This window comes from Arachis stenosperma, chromosome 2 (genome assembly GCF_014773155.1).
Source record: "Arachis stenosperma cultivar V10309 chromosome 2, arast.V10309.gnm1.PFL2, whole genome shotgun sequence".
NCBI classification, from domain to species: domain Eukaryota; kingdom Viridiplantae; phylum Streptophyta; class Magnoliopsida; order Fabales; family Fabaceae; genus Arachis; species Arachis stenosperma.
This window is the reverse complement of record NC_080378.1, coordinates 43,087,149-43,108,351: the sequence shown is the minus strand read 5'-3', so window position 1 is coordinate 43,108,351 and position 21,203 is coordinate 43,087,149. Positions and strand designations below refer to the sequence as shown.

Below are 21,203 nucleotides of genomic sequence, written 5' to 3'. Positions count from 1 at the left end.
AGAAAAATCATTTATTTTAAATTCATTAAACACTTTTCAAAACATAACCTCTCTTTAGAAATAATCAAATAAAACTCTTTCTCAACCTTACTAACTTCACAAAGATTCAAAAATCATCTCTCTTACTATTCAAATTCAAATATTATTATTTCACCAAATTTCTAAAAAGGTAATCCTTTATTTCAAGCCCAAAACATAACTCTTTCTATATTGAATCAAATTCAAAACGTAATTTCTTTCTTAAATAATTCAAGTTCGAAACATAATTCCTTTCCTTGGTAAATTGAACTCAAAATATTTTAATTCTTTTCTAAACAAACTAAAGCTCAAGTAATATAATTTTCCAAATTCAAAGCTTCCAAAATAACTTTTCAAATGAAACCTCAGATTTTTATAAAATTTCGGCAGCACCTCCCCTAAAACTCGGACTTAGCCACCCTTACGGGTTCCCTCTTTCTCAATAATTCAACAATCCTTTCTCAACAATTATCAAATACAAGATTCTCAAGCAATCAAAAAAAATCCACAATTCGCAATTCTCACATAATCCAACAATCCAATTTTCATCTCATCAATTCTTAACTACGTTCACAAGTCATAGAATCCTTTCAAATTAAACTCAATCAACTAGTAATCCCAAAAATCAGCCTTTCATAATTCTAATTAATGTCATTTACTCTTTAGCAAAGTTACTATCTTGTTTTAAAAGTCAGACTTGAAGAAAATGATTTGGTAATCAAACTTCAAGCTTTTAATAGTTCTCAAACTTAATTCTAATTAATCATGAACCAACATTAACAACTACCAAAACCAATCCTAACCAGTCACAAGTCAATTTCACAGCCAATCCGATACATTAGATAACTAAAAACAACAAGAAGCACTTACTCTCAATAACCAGAATACAGCCACACAACTCAACTAATTCAGTATAACCACATAGAATCAGAACCTTTCAACAATTCCATCAAAATCTGAAAAACCAATGTCAATTACAGCTTCAAACACTCACAACAAAGCCCAAAGACATTCACAGCCTCAAACCAAAGTAAATCTCATCAGTTAATTACTCGCGATAACAAAACCAGTCAATATCACAACCATAACCCAAGTTCAATTCACATCCGCATCCAACTTCAATCATAACTCAGAGCAATCACCACAACTAACTTTTCTCAAATACATTCCTTTCAATAATTAGCTCATCATATTTCAATTTAATAAATAACATTACCATTCACAGCCACATTTCAACCAATTTCAACCCGTTACAAGCCCATTTCACAACCATTCCAATATATTAAAACTCCAATTCAATATCAAATAATTCAAAATAACTCGTTCAAGATCAGAAACTCAGCCAACTTATCACAAAAATCAGTAATTCAAAATACAATTCACAACCAGATTTCAACCAATTCAGCAATTATCCATACGACAGCTTTTCAATAATTAACTCGGCATACTTCAATTTAATAAATTATACTAAATTAATCATTAATCACAGCAGCATCTAAATTTAATCACAGCTCAGAATCATCACAACAATTAACTAACTTCAAATCCATTTCAAGTCATTCATGTCAACTAAGAGATTCTTAACCATTATTAACCATTTGCACTTATCCAAATAACTTTGTAGGCATTCTAAATTAAAAACGTTAAATCCCCTACCTCGATGTCGAAACTCACGATCACTAAACCCAGCAGCTCCGTTGGCAGTTCTAACATTCATTCTGCTCTCTTAGCAGCTACCATGATGATTCTGGGCAGCTCCAGTGATGGTGAAAGGTCTCAGCGTCAGCCAAACGGTGATGGTAATGGCTCAGAGTGGATCTAGAGCAAGGACAGAGCAACACAACCAATAGTTCCAGCAGTGGAGGTGGCTTCTTCCCAGATTCCATAAACTAGAAGCAGAGGTAGGACTGGCGAGCCTTCTTCCTCTAGCAGCGGCTTGGTGAGACGCAGCAGCAGCAGGGTGCGCCAACAGCGGCGCTGCAACTCAGTAACGGCGATGTGGTGGCAGCTCGCGAGGATGGCGACGGCAACTAGATCTCCAGCGACGATACTGAAATGGCAGTGGCGTTCCCGGCGGCAGCAGTGGCGGTTCTCAGCGGCAGGAGTTCGGTCATGGCGGTGCAGCTCCCAGCAGCGGCGACGGCGACAGCAGGGCACTGACGGCGGTGACAGAAATGGCGAGGGACGGCGGATCTGATGGCAGACCTGACGGCAAGGCGAGCTCCCTCTATTCTTCGTGAATGGTGACTGTCAGTAGGGAGGGTGGATGGAGGCGACGCAGGCAACGAGACGCGGCAGAGAACCCCTTCCCGCGGTGACTCCCTCGCGAGTCTTCTCTCTCTACCCAATCTCTCTCTCTCTTCGTGCTCGCTGGCAGAGGCAAGATGGCGGCGACAGAACCCAGCAGCGGCAGCTCTCTGGCGTGGATCTTGGCTCGCGCTCGCCTCTGTGTGTGTGTTTAATTGTGTGTGTTTGTTACATAAAGGAAGGTGAGGCTGCAGTTGTTAGGGTTGAGGGATGAAGCTGAGTGAGTGAAAGGGGGAAACGGCGCTGGGGTGAGGGGTAACTGGGTTAGGTTTCTGTATTTGGGAAATTAGGGTTTGTAAATTAATTTGGGAATTAGGGTTAGAAATTAGGGATTTTATAAAGTAGTATGGATAGATATGAATAGATATTTTGATAAAATTGAATAGTAGAATAATTTTAGAACCAAATATACTCTATTAAAAATATTTAGGAACACTATTTATCAACATATTGCTAAGTTCAATCAATTATTTCTAATTTAAATTATAAAATAACCATACTAATCACATTTTTATAAAATATAGTTTTAACTCAATATTAATTATTCAAATTGAATGATATAACTTTTCATTATTTTTCTATCACCGAAACTTTAATTTCAATTTATAAAATAACTAATAATAACAATTGTACAATAATAATTGACTTAAGGTATTTATAAATATCAATCTAATCACTTCTAATAAAATAATTTCCATTAGTTCAAATTAATAACATAATTCATTCAAAATAGAATTTATTTAAAATAAATTATACAATTCTTTCATATTTTTCAATAACCAAAATTATAATTTCAATTATATCAAATATCTAATCAAGATTATATAAAAATTCAATTAATTTAAACTTCAATTATCATGAAACTCCATTTAATTACCTTTAGTAAAATAATTTTCTTAAAAATAAATCAAAAATAACTAATTATTTGATTTTCAAAAACTAGGGTTGTTACAGAGGTACTTATGTAATTCATTGGTAGGAACTTCAGATAAGCGTATGAAGATGCCTTCCCTTCCATCTCTTTGCTTTTCTACTGTCTTCATCCAATCCTTCTTACTCCTTTCCATGGCAAGCTTATGCAGGGTTTCACCGTTGTCAGTGGCTACCTCCCATCCTCTCAGTGAAAATGTTCCTATGCTCTGTCACAGCATATGGCTAATCAGCTGTCGGTTCTCGGTCAGGCCGGAATAGAATCCAGTGATTCTTTTGCGTCTGTCACTAACGCCCCGCCTGCTAGGAGTTTGAAGCACGTCACAATCATTCAATCATTGAATCCTACTCAGAATACCACAGACAAGGTTTAGACCTTCCGGATTCTCTTGAATGCCGCCATCAGTTCTTGCCTATACCACGAAGATTCCGGTTAAAGAATCTAAGAGATATTCACTAGAGCCTTGGTTGCTTGTAGAACAAAAGTGGTTGTCAGTCACCTTGTTCATAGGTGAGAATGATGATGAGTGTCACGGATCATCACATTCATCAAGTTGAAGAACAAGTGATATCTTGGACAAAGAACAAGCGGAATTGAATAGAAGAACAATAGTAATTGCATTAATACTCGAGGTACAGCAGAGCTCCACACCTTAATCTATGGTGTGTAGAAACTCCACCGTTGAAAATACATAAGAACAAGGTCTAGGCATGGCCGTGAGGCCAGCCTCCCAATGATCTAAGAACTAGATGTCCAAAGATGATCTAGAGATCTAAAGTGATCAAATGATGTCAAATACAATAGTAAAAGGTCCTACTTATAGAGAACTAGTAGCCTAGGGTGTACAGAGATGAGTAAATGACATAAAAATCCACTTCCGGGCCCACTTGGTGTGTGCTTGGGCTGAGCAATGAAGCATTTTCGTGTAGAGACTCTCCTTGGAGTTAAACGCCAGCTTTTATGCCAGTTTGGGCGTTTAACTCCCATTTAGGTGCCAGTTCCGGCGTTTAACGCTGGAATTTCTGAGGGTGACTTTGAACGCCGGTTTGGGCCATCAAATCTTGGGCAAAGTATGGACTATCATATATTGCTGGAAAGCCCAGGATGTCTACTTTCCAACGCCGTTGAGAGCGCGCCAATTGGGCTTCTGTAGCTCCAGAAAATCCACTTCAAGTGCAGGGAGGTCAGAATCCAACAGCATCTGCAGTCCCTTTCAGTCTCTGAATCAGATTTTTGCTCAGGTCCCTCAATTTCAGCCAGAAAATACCTGAAATCACAGAAAAACACACAAACTCATAGTAAAGTCCAGAAACGTGAATTTTAACTAAAAACTAATAAAAATATACTAAAAACTAACTAGATCATACTAAAAACATACTAAAAACAATGCCAAAAAGGGTACAAATTATCCGCTCATCAGTTATTTAACCACCTCTTAGCTTGATCTTTTACAGCAAATGAAAACAGTAGTAATCTGTAGACATCCTGATCTACTTCCTTATCATGTACTGTGTCAGCAATTTGTAAGAATTGTGCCAGAAACTCTGTAGGTTCTTCATGCGGAAGACCGAAGTACTGGTAGCTTTGCTGCACCATGATAATGAGCTGAGGATTCAACTCAAAGCTACTAACTCCAATGGAGGGTATACAAATACTACTCCCATATGGAGCAGTAGTGGGGTTAGCATATGACCCCAGAGTCCTTCTGGACTGTTCATTTCCACTTGGTTCCATGATGGAGCAAGGGAGATGGTATGGATGTTGATATTGTCTATTTTATTATAAAGATAATTTTCGAAATAATAGAATAAAATAAAAACCGAATTAAAAATAAAATAAATAAAGAATGAAAATTAAAAATTAAAATTTATAAAAAAAAAGTTTGAAAGATTTTCGAAAAATTGAGGACAGAGAAGGTGGTTAGGATATTTTTGAAAAAGATATTTTATTTTATTTTTTTTTAAATTCTTAAAAAGATAAGAATTGAAAAATTTTGAAATTGAAATCTGAATTTTTATATAAAAATTTCGAAATTATAGTTTAAAATTAGTTAGAAAAGATATTTTTTTTTGAATTTTGAATTTTATGATGAAAGAGAAAAACACACAAAAGACACAAGACTTAAAATTTTTAGATCTAATGCTCCTTATTTTCAAAAATTTTGGAGGGAAAACACCAAGGAACACCAAACTTAAAAATTTTAAGATCAAGACACAAGAAAAACTCAAGAACACCTTGAAGATTCATAAGAACAACAAGAACATAAGAAAGAACACCAAACTTAAATTTTTTAGAAAACCAAGACAAATTTTCGAAAATTAAAGAAAAATTAACAAGAAAACACCAAACTTAGAGTTTGGCACAAGATTCAATCAAAGAAAAATTATTTTTGAAAAAGATTTTAAAGAAGATACCCAATTATCAAGAACATAAACTAATGCTCTAGCCAATTGGGCAGTAACTTCAATGTTGATTTTAAAGATGTATTATATTTACGGATAAAAGTATAATTTTTGAAAGTTAATGTTTTGAAAAAGAACAAGAAAAACAAGAAAAGACACAGAACAAGAAAAACTTAAGATCAAACAAGAAAAATAAACAAGAACAACTTAAAGATCAATGAAGAACAAAGAACACAAAGTCAAAATTCAAAGGAAAATATAAAATATGCAATTGACACCAAACCTTGAACAAGACACTAAACTCACGAAAAAAATTAAAAATTGATGAAGAAAAATAATATTTTTGAAAAGAAATTTTTGAAAAGAAATTATCCTCTCATAATTTAATGACTCTATAACAATAAAAAAAATAAATTATTCCTAATCTAAGAAATAAAATAAACCTTTAGTTGTTCAAACTCGAACAATCCCCAGCAACGGCGCCAAAAACTTGGTGCACGAAATTGCAATCACACTTTTTGCAATTCGCACAACTAACCAGCAAGTGCACTGGGTCGTCCAAGTAATACCTTACGTGAGTAAGGGTCGATCCCACGGAGATTATTGGTTTGAAGCAAGCTATATTTATTTTATTATTCTTAGTCAGGATATAAATAAAAATTATCAGTTGAAATTATTAGAAAAATAAAAGAGCATGAAATAAATAATTGTTACTTTAATAATGGAGAATATGTTGGAGTTTTGGAGATGCTTTGTCTACTGAATTCCTGTAATGTAATATTCAACTCAATTCCAAAGTGCAAAGTTCCTTCCATGGCAAGCTGTATGTAGGGTGTCACCATTGTCAGTGGCTACCTCCCATCCTCTCAGTGAAAACGGTCCAGATGCTCTGTCACAGCACGGCTAATCAGCTGTTGGTTCTCGATCATGCTGGAATAGGATCCATTGATCCTTTTGCGTTTGTCATCACGCCCAGCAATCGCGAGTTTGAAGCTCGTCACAGCCATTCAATCCTTGAATCCTACTCGGAATACCACAGACAAGGTTTAGAATTTTTGGATCCTCAAGAGTGGCCGCCATCAATTCTAGCTTATACCATGAAGATTCTGATTAAGGAATCTAAGAGAAGCTCATTCAATCTAATGTAGAATGGAGGTGGTTGTCAGGCACACGTTCATGGATTCAGGAAGGTGATGAGTGTCACGGATCATCACCTCCTTCATAATTAAGAGCGAATGAACATCTTAGATAGGAACACACACGTTTGAATGGAGAGATAGAAACAATTGCATTAATTCATCGAGACACTGCAGAGCTCTGATGAGCGGATAATTTGTACGCTTTTTGGCATTGTTTTTAGTATGTTTTTAGTATATTTTAGTTAGTTTTTAGTATATTTTTATTAGTTTTTAACTAAAATTCACTTTTCTGCACTTTACTATGAGTTTGTGTTTTTTTCTGTGATTTCAGGTATTTTCTGGCTGAAATTGAGGGACCTGAGCAAAAATCTGATTCAGAGACTGAAAAGGACTGCAGATGCTGTTGGATTCTGACCTCCCTGCACTCGAAGTAGATTTTCTGGAGCTACAGAAGCCCAATTGGCGCGCTCTCAACGGCGTTGGAAAGTAGACATCCTGGGATTTGCAGCAATATATGATAGTTCATACTTTGCTCAAGATTTGATGGCCCAAACTGGCGTTCCAAATCAGCTCAAAACTGCCCGGCGTTTAACGTCGGAACTGGCACAAGAATGGGAGTTAAACGCCCAAACTGGAACAAAAGCTGGCGTTTAACTCCAAGAAGAGTCTCTACACGAAAATGCTTCAATGCTCAGCCCAAGCACACACCAAGTGGGCCCGGAAGTGGATTTTTATGTCATTTACTCATCTTTGTAATTCTTAAGCTACTAGTTCCCTATAAATAGGACCATTTGCTATTGTATTATATATATTGGTAGCTATCTTTAGTCTTATGCTATCTTAGATCATGGGGGCTGGCCTCACGGCCATGCCTAGACCTTGTTCTTATGTATTTTCAACGGTGGAGTTTCTGCACACCATAGATTAAGGTGTGGAGCTCTGCTGTACCTCGAGTATTAATGCAATTACTATTGTTCTTCTATTCAATTCAGCTTGTTCTTATTCCAAGATATTCATTCGCACTCAAGAACTTGATGAATGTGATGATTATGTGACGCTCATCATCATTCTCACTTATGAATGCGTGCCTGACAACCACTCCCGTTCTACAAGCAAACAAGGCTTGAATGTTTATCTCTTGGATTTCCTTAACTGGAATCTTCGTGGTATAAGCTAGAATTGATGGCGGCATTCAAGAGAATCCGGAAAGTCTAAACCTTGTCTGTGGTATTCTGAGTAGGATTTAATGATTGAATGACTGTGACGAGCTTCAAACTCGCGATTGTGGGGCGTTAGTGACAGACGCAAAAGAATCACTGGATTCTATTCCGACATGATCGAGAACCGACAGCTGGATAGCCGTGCCGTGACAGGGTGCGTTGAACATTTCCACTGAGAGGACGGGACTGTAGCCATTGACAACGGTGATGCCCAACATACAGCTTGCCATGGAAAGGAGTAAGAAGGATTGGATGAAGACAGTAGGAAAGCAGAGAGACGGAAGGGACAAAGCATCTCCATTCGCTTATCTGAAATTCTCACCAATGAAATACATAAGTATCTCTATCTTTATCTTTTATTCATATATCATCCATAACCATTTGAGTCTGCCTGACTGAGATTTACAAGGTGACCATAGCTTACTTCATACCAACAATCTCCATGGGATCGACCCTTACTCGCGTAAGGTTTATTACTTGGACGACCCAGTGCACTTGCTGGTTAGTTGTGCGAAGTTGTGTCTATGCCATGGTATTGAGCACTAAGTTTTTGGATTCATTACCGGGGATTATTTGAGTTGTGAAAAGTAGTGATCACAATTTCGCATACCAAGTTTTTGGCGCCGTTGCCGGGGATTGTTTCGAGTATGGACAACCGACGGTTCATCTTGTTGCTTAGATTAGGTATTTTTCAGAGTTCTTAAGAATGAATTCTAGTGTTTCAAGGTGATGATCTTATCATCACCAAAGCTGATTGATTCTCATCAATTTAGCTCTTGAATGCAATGTCCTGCTGAAGCTTGGCTATCCATGTCTAATTTCTTTAGACTAAAGCTTTAGACTAACATTGCATGATTCCTGGAATTCTCATTAAGAATTTTGATACCTTTATTTTCGTTTCCACTTAATTTGCGAAAAATCCAAAAAAAATTACAAAATCATAAAAACTAAAAATATTTTTATGTTTCTTGTTTGAGTCCAGTGTCTCACTTTAAGTTTGGTGTCTTGCATGCATTGTTTATTTGATCTTGGTTATGTTTTCAAGTCAATAATACAGGGAACTGAAGATTCAGTACATGCAGCAGAGGAATTATACAGAAAAAACTGGGCGTTCAAAACGCCCAGTGAAGAAGGAAAAACTGGCGTTTAAATGCCAGCCAGGATACCTGGCTGGGCGTTTAACGCCCAAAAAGGTAGTGCTTTGGGCATTAAACGCCAGAATGTGCACCATTCTGGGCGTTTAACGCCAGGATGGCACAAGAGGGAAGATTCTGTTTTTAATTCAGATTTTTTTTCAAGTTTTCAAAATTTTTCAAAATCAAATCATATCTTTTCAATCAAATCTTTTTCAAAATCAATTTCTTTCCTTTTTCAAAGATACTTGCTATCAATTAATGATTTGATTCAACATTTCAAGTATGTTGCCTTTTCTGTTGAGAAAGGTTTAATGTTTGAATCATATCTTTTCTTGTTAGGCAAGTCATTAATTTTTAAAATCAAATCTTTTTAAAATTGTTTTTCAAATCATATCTTTTCAATCATATCTTTTTAATCACATCTTTTTCAAAAAAGTTTTCAATCATATCTTCTTCAAAATCTTTTTCAAAATGATTTTAAAATCTTTAATTTTTGAAAAATCTCTTCCCCTCTTCTCACATCCTTCTATTTATGGAGTACCACTCCTCCTCAATGCACAATTCGAACCCTATCTCACTAAGTTCGAATTCTTATACCTCTTCCTTCTATTTTTCTGTTCCTCTGACACCTCAAGGAATCTCTATACTGTGACATAGAGGATTCCATATTTTCTTGTTTTGAGCAGAAGCAAAGACAAAAGCATTCTTGTTGAGGCTGACCCTGAACCTGAAAGGACCTTGAAGCGAAAGCTAAGAGAAGCTAAGGCACAACTCTCTGTAGAGGACCTAACAGAAATCTTCAAAGAAGAAGAACCCATTGCAGCCGAAAACAACAACAATGCCAACAATGCAAGGAAGGTGTTGGGTGACTTTACTGCACCTACTCCCGACTTCTATGGGAGAAGCATCCCTATCCCTACCATTGGAGCAAACAACTTTGAGCTTAAGCCTCAATTAGTTTCTCTAATGCAACAGAATTGCAAGTTCCATGGACTTCCATTGGAAGATCCTCATCAGTTTTTAGCTGAGTTCTTGCAAATCTGTGACACTGTCAAGACTAATGGGGTTGACCCTGAGGTCTATAGACTTATGCTATTCCCTTTTGCTGTAAGAGACAGAGCTAGAATATGGTTGGACTTACAACCTAAAGACAGCCTGAACTCCTGGGAAAAGCTAGTCAATGCCTTCTTGGCAATGTTCTTTCCACCTCAAAAATTGAGTAAGCTTAGAGTGGAAGTCCAAACCTTCAGACAGAAGGAAGGTGAATCCCTCTATGAAGCTTGGGAAAGATACAAACAATTAATCAGAAATTGTCCTTCTGACATGCTTTCTGAATGGAACATCATAGGTATTTTCTATGATGGTCTGTCTGAACTATCCAAGATGTCTTTGGATAGCTCTGCTGGAGAATCTCTTCATCTGAAGAAGACGCCTACAGAAGCTCAAGAGCTCATTGAAATGGTTGCAAATAACCAATTCATGTACACTTCTGAAAGGAATCCTGTGAACAATGGGACAAATCAGAAGAAAGGAGTTCTTGAAATTGATACTCTGAATGCCATACTAGCTCAGAACAAAATATTGACTCAGCAAGTCAATTTGATTTCTCAAAGTCTGTCTGGAATGCAAAATGTACCAAGCAGTACTAAGGATGCTTCATCTGAAGAAGAAGTTTATGATCTTGAGAACCCTTCAATGGAAGAGGTGAATTACATGGGAGAACCCTATGGAAACACCTATAATTCTTCATGGAGAAATCATCCAAATTTCTCTTGGAAGGATCAACAGAAACCTCAACAAGGTTTCAACAACAATAATGGTGGAAGAAACAGGTTTAGCAATGGCAAGCCCTTTCCATCATCTTCTCAGCAACAGATAGAGAGTTCTAAGCAGAGCCACTCTGACTTAGCAACCATGGTCTCTGATCTAATCAAAACCACTCAAAGTTTCATGACTGAAACAAGGTCCTTCATTAGGAATTTGGAGGCACAAGTGGGACAGCTGAGCAAGAAAGTTACTGAACTCCCTCCTAGTACTCTTCCAAGCAATACTGAAAAGAATCCAAAAGGAGAGTGCATGGCCATCAATATGGCCGAATTTGGAGAGGAGGAAGAGGCAGTGAACGCCACTGAGGAAGACCTCAATAGACGTCCACTGGCCTCCAATGAGTTCCCTAATAAGGAACCAAGGGAATCTGAGGCTCACACTGAGACCATAGAGATTCCAATGGATTTACTTCTGCCATTCATGAGCTCTGATGAGTATCCTTCCTCTAAAGAGGATGAGTATGTCACTGAAGAGCAAGTTGCCAAGTACCTTGGAGCAATCATGAAGCTAAATGACAAGTTATTTGGTAATGAGACTTGGGAGGATGAACCCTCTTTGCTCACCAAAGAACTGGATGACTTGTCTAAGCAGAGGTTACCTCAAAAGAGACAAGATCCTGGGAAGTTCTCAATACCTTGTACCATAGGCACCATGACCTTTAAGAAAGCTCTGTGTGACTTAGGGTCGAGTTTAAACCTCATGCCTCTCTCTGTAATGGAGAAGCTAGGGATCTTTGAGGTACAAGCTGCAAGAATCTCACTAGAGATGGCAGACAATTCAAGAAAACAAGCTTATGGACTTGTAGAGGATGTTTTGGTGAAGATTGAAGACCATTACATCCCTGCTGATTTTATAGTCCTAGAGACTGGGAAGTGCATGGATGAATCCATCATCCTTGGCAGACCCTTCCTAGCCACAGCAAAAACTGTGATTGATGTTGACAGAGGAGAATTGATCATTCAAGTGAATGAAGAATCCTTTGTGTTTAAGGCTCAAGGATATCCCTCTGTCACCATGGAGAGGAAGCATGAAGAGCTTCTCTCAAAACAGAGTCAAACAGAGCCCCCAAAATCAAACTCTGAGTTTGGTGTTGGGAGGCCACAACCAAATTCTAAGTTTGGGGTTGAACCCCCACATTCAAACTCTAAGTTTGGTGTTGGGAGGTTCCAACATTGCTCTGAGCATTTGTGAGGCTCCATGAGAGCCCACTGTCAAGCTACTGACATTAAAGAAGCACTTGTTGGGAGGCAACCCAGTGTTATATTTTATCTATTTTTCCTTTGCTATTTTATGTTTTCTGTAGGTTGATGATCATGAGAAGTCACAAAATCAGTTGAAAAAGCAAAAATAGAATGAAAAACAGAAAGAAAAAAATAGCACACCCTGGAGAAGAATTTGCTGGCGTTTAAACGCCAGTGAAGCTAGCAAATGGGCGTTTAACGCCCAGTCTGGCACCATTCTGGGGGTTTAACGCCAGAAAGGGGCACCAGACTGGCGTTAAACGCCAGGAAGGGGCAAGAAGCTGGCGTTAAACGCCAGAAATGGGCACTAGCTCGGCGTTTAACGCCAGAATTGGCAAAGGGTGCATTTTTGCACGCCACTTGGTGCAGGGTTGATTTTTCCTTGACACCTCAGGATCTGTGGACCCCACAGGATCCCCACCTACCCCACCACCCTCTCCCTTCTTCACCCATTCACCAATCACCTCTACCACTCTTCCCCAAAAACCCTTCACCTATCAAATCCCATCTTTCTCTTCACCACTCACATCCATCCTTCATAAAACCCCACCTACCTCACCATTCAAATTCAAACCACTTTTCCACCCAAACCCACCCTCCCATAGCCGAACCCTACCCCTCCCTTCACCCCTATATAAACCCATCTTCACTCCTTCATTTTCACGCACCCTAAACACTACTTCTCCCCCCATTGGCCGAACCACAAAGCCACCTCCATCTCCTCCATTTCTTCTTCTTCTACTCTCTTCTTTCTTCTTTTGCTCGAGGACGAGCAAACCTTTTAAGTTTGGTATGGTAAAAGCATTGCTTTTTGTTTTTCTATAACCATTTATGGCATCCAAGGCCGGAGAAACCTCTAGAAAGAGGAAAGGGAAGGCAAAAGCTTCTACGTCCGAGTCATGGGAGATGGAGAGATTCATCTCAAGGGTGCATCAAGACCACTTCTATGAAGTTGTGGCCATGAAGAAGGTGATCCCCAAGGTCCCTTTCAAACTCAAAAAGGGTCAACTTTGATCAAAGGTTGGACCAAGTCCTCATAGACATCTGTGAAGAGGGCGCCCAATGAAAGAGAGATTCAAGAGGGAAGCCGGTTCAATTGAGAAGGCATGACCTCAAGCCCGTGGCTAGGGAATGGTTAGAGTTTATCCAACGCTCAATCATTCCCACTAGCAACCGGTCTGAAGTTACTCTAGACCGGGCCATCATGATTCATAGCATCATGATTGGAGAAGCAGTAGAAGTTCATGAGGTTATAGCCCAAGAACTTTATAAGGTGGCGGACAAGTCCTCTACCTTGGCAAGGTTAGCCTTTCCTCATCTCATTTGTCACCTCTGTTATTCAGTTGGAGTGGACATAGAAGGAGACATCCTCATTGATGAGGACAAGCCCATCACTAAGAAAAGGATGGAGCAAACAAGAGACCCCACTCATCATGAAATCCCTGAGATGCCTCAAGGGATGCACTTTTCTCCACAAAACTATTGGGAGCAAATCAACACCTCCCTAGGAGAATTGAGTTCCAACATAGGACAACTAAGGGTGGAGCACCAAGAACATTCCATCCTCCTCCATGAAATTAGAGAAGATCAAAGAATCATGAGAGAGGAGCAACAAAGACAAGGAAGAGACATTGAGGAGCTCAAGCACTCCATAAGATCTTCAAGAGGAAGAATGATGAGCGGATAATTTGTACGCTTTTTGGCATTGTTTTTAGTATGTTTTTAGTATGATTTAGTTAGTTTTTAGTATATTTTTATTAGTTTTTAGTTAAAATTCACTTTTCTGGACTTTACTATGAATTTGTGTGTTTTTCTGTGATTTCAGGTATTTTCTGGCTGAAATTGAGGGACCTGAGCAAAAATCTGATTCAGAGACTGAAAAGGACTGCAGATGCTGTTGGATTCTGACCTCCCTGCACTCGAAGTGAATTTTCTGGAGCTACAGAAGCCCAATTGGCGCGCTCTCAACGGCGTTGGAAAGTAGACATCCTGGGGTTTCCAGCAATATATGATAGTCCATACTTTGCCTAAGATTTGATGGCCCAAACCGGCGTTCAAAATCACCTTCAAAATTCCCAGCGTTAAACGCCGGAACTGGCGCCAAAGTGGGAGTTAAACGCCCAAACTGGCACAAAAGCTGGTGTTTAACTCCAAGAGAAGTCTCTACACGAAAATGCTTCAATGCTCAACCCAAGCACACACCAAGTGGGCCCGGAAGTGGATTTTTATGTCTTTTACTTCTCTTTGTAATTCTTAAGCTACTAGTTCCCTATAAATAGGACCTTTTACTATTGTATTTTCATCTTTGGACATCTAGTTCATAGATCAGATCTTGGTTCTTCTGGTTCCCTCTCTGGGACCGAAGCCAATGATCACTTTTATTCTTATGTATCTTCAACGGTGGAGTTTCTACACACCATAGATTAAGGTGTGGAGCTCTGCTGTACCTCGAGTATTAATGCAATTACTATTGTTCTTCTATTCAATTCCGCTTGTTCTTGTTCCAAGATATCACTTGTTCTTCAACTTGATGAATGTGATGATCCGTGACACTCATCATCATTCTCACCTATGAACGTGTGACTGACAACCACCTCCGTTCTACCTTAGATTGGGTGAATATCTCTTGGATTCCTGATACACGATGCATGGTTGATCGCGTGACAACCGAGCGCTCGCCTGACAAACGAGCCAGCTATTCCGTGAGATCAGAGTCTTCGTGGTATAGGCTAGAACTGATGGCGGCGTTCAAGAGAATCCGGAAGGTCTAAACCTTGTCTGTGGTATTCTGAGTAGGATTCAATGATTGAATGACTGTGACGAGCTTCAAACTCCTGAGGGCGGGGCGTTAGTGACAGACGCAAAAGAATCATTGGATTCTATTCTGGCCTGATTGAGAACCGACAGATGGATAGCCGTGCCGTGACAGGGTGCGTTGAACATTTCCACTGAAAGGATGGGAGGTAGCCACTGACAACGGTGAAACCCTTGCATAAGCTTGCCATGGAAAGGAGTAAGAAGGATTGGATGAAGACAGTAGGAAAGCAGAGAGACGGAAGGGACAAAGCATCTTCATACGCTTATCTGAAGTTCTCACCAATGGAATACATAAGTATCTCTATCTTTATCTTTATGTTTTATTCATATATCATCCAAAACCATTTGAGTCTGCCTGACTAAGATTTACAAGGTGACCATAGCTTGCTTCATACCAACAATCTCCGTGGGATCGACCCTTACTCGCGTAAGGTTTATTACTTGGACGACCCAGTGCACTTGCTGGTTAGTTGTGCGAAGTTGTGTTTATGCCATGGTATTGAGCACCAAGTCTTTGGGGCCATTACTAGGGATTATTTGAGTTGTGAAAAGTAGTGATCACAATTTCGCATACCAAGTTTTTGGCACCGTTGCCGGGGATTGTTTCGTGTATGGACAATTGACGGTTCATCTTGTTGCCTAGATTAGGTAATTTTTTTCAGAATTTCTTTAAAAATGAATTCTAGAGTTTCATGATGATCTGTTGAAATCTGGCTGGTTGAGAAGCCATGTCTAATCTTATTGGACCGAGGTTTCAACTTATCATCACAAGAGCTTGTTGATTTCTATCAAACTTGCTATTGGAGCAATGATCTGCTGAGGCTTGGCTGGCCATTGGCCATGTCTAGTGTTTTGGACCGAAGCTTTCTTTGAAAGCTTGGCTGGCTGTGAAGCCATGTCTAATTCCTGGACCGGAGTCTTAGACTAGCATTGCAATGATTCCTGAAATTCAAATTAAGAATTCTGAAACCTTCATTATCTATTTTCATATAATTTTCGAAAAAGCAAAAAAAAATTAAAAAAATCATAAAAACCAAAAATATTTTATGTTTCTTGTTCAGTTCAGTGTCTCATTTTAAGTTTGGTGTCATGCATGCATTGTTTATTTGACCTTGGTTCTATTTCCAAGTCAGTAGTACAGGGAACTGAAGATTCAGAACATGCAGCAGAGGAATTACACAGAAAAAACTGGGCGTTCAAAATGCCTAGTGAAGAAGGACAGACTGGCGTTTAAACGCCAGCCAGGGTGCCTGGTTGGGCGTTTAACGCCCAAAAAGGTAGTGCATTGGGCGTTAAACGCCAGAATGTGCACCATTCTGGGCGTTTAACGCCAGGATGGCACAAGAGGGAAGATTCTGTTTTTAATGCAAATTTTTTTTTTCAAGTTTTCAAAGTTTTTCAAAATCAATTCTTTTTCAAATGAAATCTTTTCAATCAAATGTTTTCAAAATCAATTTCTTTCCTTTTTCAAAAATACTTGCTATCAATTAATGATTTGATTCAACAATTCAAGTATGTTGCCTTTTCTGTTGAGAAAGGTTTAATATTTGAATCATATCTTTTCTTGTTAGCCAAGTCATTATTTTTAAAATCAAATCTTTTTAAATTGTTTTTCAAATAATATCTTCTCAATCACATCTTTTTAAAACCATAACTTTTCAATCATATTTTCTTAATCATATCTTTTTCAAAATAGTTTTCAATCATATCTTTTTGATTTCTAATTTCAAATCTTTTTCAAAAATCACTTGATTTCTTTTCCATTCTTAGTTTTCGAAAATCAATTAGTGTTTTTCAAAAATTTTTTAAAATATTTTACTTAATTTTCGAAAATTTCTTCCCCTCTTCTCATATCCTTCTATTTATGGACTAGCACTATTCTTCAATGAACAATTCGAACTCCATCTCTCTTGATAAGTTCGAATTCTTCTCTTCTTCCTTCTATTTTTCTTTTCCTCTGACACCTCAAGGAATCTCTATACTGTGACATAGAGGATTCCATATTTTCTTGTTCTCTTCTCTTTCATATGAGCAGGAGCAAAGACAAAAGCATTCTTGTTGAGGCTGACCCTAAACCTGAAAGGACCTTGAAGCGAAAGCTAAGAGAAGCTAAGGCACAACTCTCTGTAGAGGACCTAACAGAAATCTTCAAAGAAGAAGAACCCATGGCAGCCGAAAACAACAACAATGCCAACAATGCAAGGAAGGTGCTGGGTGACTTTACTGCACCTACTCCCGACTTCTATGGGAGAAGCATCTCTATCCCTGCCATTGGAGCAAAAAACTTTGAGCTTAAGCCTCAATTAGTTTCTCTAATGCAACAGAATTGCAAGTTCCATGGACTTCCGTTGGAAGATCCTCATCAGTTTTTAGCTGAGTTCTTGCAAATCTGTGACACTGTCAAGACTAATGGGGTTGACCCTGAGGTCCACAGACTTATGCTATTCCCTTTTGCTGTAAGAGACAGAGCTAGGATATGGTTGGACTCACAACCTAAAGAAAGCCTGAACTCTTGGGAAAAGCTAGTCAATGCCTTCTTGGCAAAGTTCTTTCCACCTCAAAAATTTAGTAAGCTTATAGTGTAAGTCCAAACCTTCAGACAGAAAGAAGGTGAATCCCTCTATGAAGCTTGGGAAAGATACAAACAATTAATCAGAAAATGTCCTTCTGACATGCTTTCTGAATGGAGCATCATAGGTATTTTCTATGATGGTCTCTCTGAACTGTCCAAGATGTCTTTGGATAGCTCTGCTGGAGGATCTCTTCATCTGAAGAAGACGCCTACAGAAGCTCAAGAGCTCATTGAAATGGTTGCAAATAACCAATTCATGTATACTTCTGAAAGTAATCCTGTGAACAATGGGACAAGTCAGAAGAAAGGAGTTCTTGAGATTGATACTCTGAATGCCATACTGGCTCAGAATAAGATATTGACTCAGTAAGTCAATTTGATTTCTCAAAGTCTGTCTAGAATGCAAGCTGCACCAGGTAGTACTAAGGATGCTTCATATGAAGAAGAAGCTTATGATCCTGAGAACCCTTCAATGGAAGAGGTGAATTACATGGGAGAACCCCATGGAAAACACCTATAATTCTTCATGGAGAAGAAATCATCCAAAATTCTCATGGAAGGATCAAGAGAGACCTCAACAAGGTTTCAAGAACAATAATGGTGGAAGAAACAGGTTTAGCAATGGCAAGCCTTTTCCATCATCTTCTCAGCAACAGACAGAGAATTCTAAGCAGAGCCACTCTGACTTAGCAACCATGGTCTCTGATATAATCAAAACCACTCAAAGTTTCTTGACTGAAACAAGGTCCTCCATTAGGAATTTGGAGGCACAAGTGGGACAGCTGAGCAAGAAAGTTACTAAACTCCCTCCTAGTACTCTTCCAAGCAATACAGAAGAAAATCCAAAAGGAGAGTGCAAGGCCATCAACATGGCCGAACTTGAAGAGGATGAAGAGGCAGTGAACGCCACTGAGGAAGACCTCAATGGGCGTGCACTGGCCTCCACTGAGTTCCCCAATGAGGAACCATGGGAATCTGAGGCTCAAAATGAGACCATAGAGATTCCATTAGACTTACTTCTGCCATTCATGAGCTCTGATGAGTATTCTTCCTCTGAATAGGATGAGTATGTCAGTGAAGAGCAAGTTGCTAAATACCTTGGAGCAATCATGAAGCTAAATGACAAGTTATTTGGTAATGAGACTTGGGAGAATGAACCTCCTTTGCTCACCAAAGAACTGGATGACTTGTCTAGGCAGAAATTACCTCAAAAGAGACAAGATCCTGGGAAGTTTTCAATACCTTGTATCATAGGCACCATGACCTTCAAGAAGGCTCTGTGTGACCTAGGGTCAAGTGTAAACCTCATGCCTCTCTCTATAATGGAGAAGCTAGGGATCTCTGAGGTACAAGCTGCAAGAATCTCACTAGAGATGGTAGACAATTCAAAGAAACAAGCCTATGGACTTGTAGAGAATGTTCTGGTAAAAGTTAAAGACCATTACATCCCTATTGATTTTATAGTCCTAGAGACTGGGAAGTGCATGGATGAATTCATCATCCTTGGCAGACCCTTCCTAGCCACAGCAAAGGCTGTGATTGATGTTGATAGAGGTGAACTGATCATTTCAAGTGAATGAGGAATCCTTTGTGTTTAAGGCTCAAGGATATCCCTCTGTCACCATGGAGAGGAAGCATGAAGAGCTTCTCTCAAAATAGAGTCAAACAGAGCCCCCACAGTCAAACTCTAAGTTTGATGTTGGGAGGCCACAACCAAACTCTAAGTTTGGTGTTGAAACCCCACATTCAAACTCTAAGTTTGGTGTTGGGAGGTTCCAACATTGCTCTGAGCATCTGTGAGGCTCCATGAGAGCCCTCTGTCAAGCTACTGACAGTAAAGAAGCGCTTGTTGGGAGGCAACCCAATGTTATATTTTACATATTTTCCTTTGTTATTTTATGTTTTCTGTAGGTTGATGATCATGAGAAGTCACAAAATCAATTGAAAAAGCAAAAACAGAATGAAAAACAGGAAGAAAAATAGCACACCCTGGAGGAAGAACCTACTGGCGTTTAAACGCCAGTAAGGCTAGCAGATGGGCGTTTAACGCCCAGTCTGGCACCATTCTGGGCGTTTAACGCCAGAAAGGGGCACCAGACTGGCGTTAAACGCCAGATATGGGCAAGCACTTGGCGTTAAACGCCAGAAAATGGGCACCAGCCCGGCGTTTAACGCCATAATTGGCTCAAAACGCATTTTTGCATGCCATTTGGTGCAGGGATGACTTTTCCTTGATACCTGAGGATCTGTGGACCCCACAAGATCCCCACCTACCCCACCACCCTCTCTCTTCTTCTTCACCCATTCACCAATCCCTCAACACCTCTCCCCAAAAACCTTCACCTATCAAATCCCATCTTTCTCTTCACCACTCACATCCATCCTTCATAAAACCCCCCTACCTACCATTCAAAATTCAAACCACTTCCCTCCCAAACCCACCCATAATGCCGAACCCTAACCTCCCCTCACCCCTATATAAACCCATCTCACTCCTTCATTTCACACACCCTAAACACTACTTCTTCCCCCTTTGGCCGAACCACATAGCCTCCTCCATCTCCTCCATTTTCTTCTTCTTCTACTCTATTCTTTCTTCTTTTGCTCGAGGACGAGCAAACCTTTTAAGTTTGGTGTGGTAAGAGCGTTGCTTTTTATTTTTCCATAACCATTTATGGCATCCAAGGCCGGAGAAACCTCTAGAAAGAGGAAAGGGAAGGCAAAAGCTTCCACTTCCGAGTCATGGGAGATGGAGAGATTCATCTCAAGGGTGCATCAAGACCACTTCTATGAAGTTGTGGCCTTGAAGAAGGTGATCCCCGAGGTCCCTTTCAAACTCAAAAAGAGTGAATATCCGGAGATTCGACATGAGATTCGAAGAAGAGGTTGGGAAGTTCTTACCAACCCCATTCAACAAGTCAGAATCTTAATGGTTCAAGAGTTCTATGCCAATGCATGGATCACCAAGAACCATGATCAAAGTGTGAACCCGGATTCAAAGAATTGGCTTACAATGGTTCGGGGGAAATACTTAGATTTTAGTCCGAAAAATGTGAGGTTGGCATTTGATGAGCGGATAATTTGTACGCTTTTTGGCATTGTTTTTAGTAGTTTTAGTTGAGTTCTTAGTATATTTTTATTAGTTTTTAGTTAAAATTCACTTTTCTGGACTTTACTATGAGTTTGTGTGTTTTTTCTGTATTTCAAGTATTTTCTGGCTGAAATTGAGGGATCTGAGCAAAAATCTGATTCAGAGACTGAAAAGGACTGCAGATGCTGTTGGATTCTGACCTCCCTGCACTCGAAGTGGATTTTCTGGAGCTACAGAAGCCCAATTGGCGCGCTCTCAATGGCGTTGGAAAGTAGACATCCTGGGATTTCCAGCAATATATGATAGTCCATACTTTGCCCAAGATTTGATGGCCCAAACCGGCGTTCAAAGTCACCTCAAGAAATTCCAGCGTTAAACGCCGGAACTGGCACCTAATGGGAGTTAAACGCCCAACTGGCATAAAAGCTGGCGTTTACTCCAAGAGGAGTCTCTACACAAAAATGCTTCATTGCTCAGGCCAAGCACACACCAAGTGGGCCCG

At 39.4% G+C, this 21,203-nt stretch overlaps 1 non-coding gene across 1 annotated transcript; it reads right to left on the bottom strand.

The window, feature by feature from the left end:
• Window positions 1-10,374: 10,374 nt before the first annotated feature.
• LOC130963752 (small nucleolar RNA R71) lies at window positions 10,375-10,482 on the bottom strand. The gene has a single exon (XR_009079871.1). It is a non-coding gene; the product is annotated as a small nucleolar RNA R71 (small nucleolar RNA).
• Window positions 10,483-21,203: the final 10,721 nt, after the last annotated feature.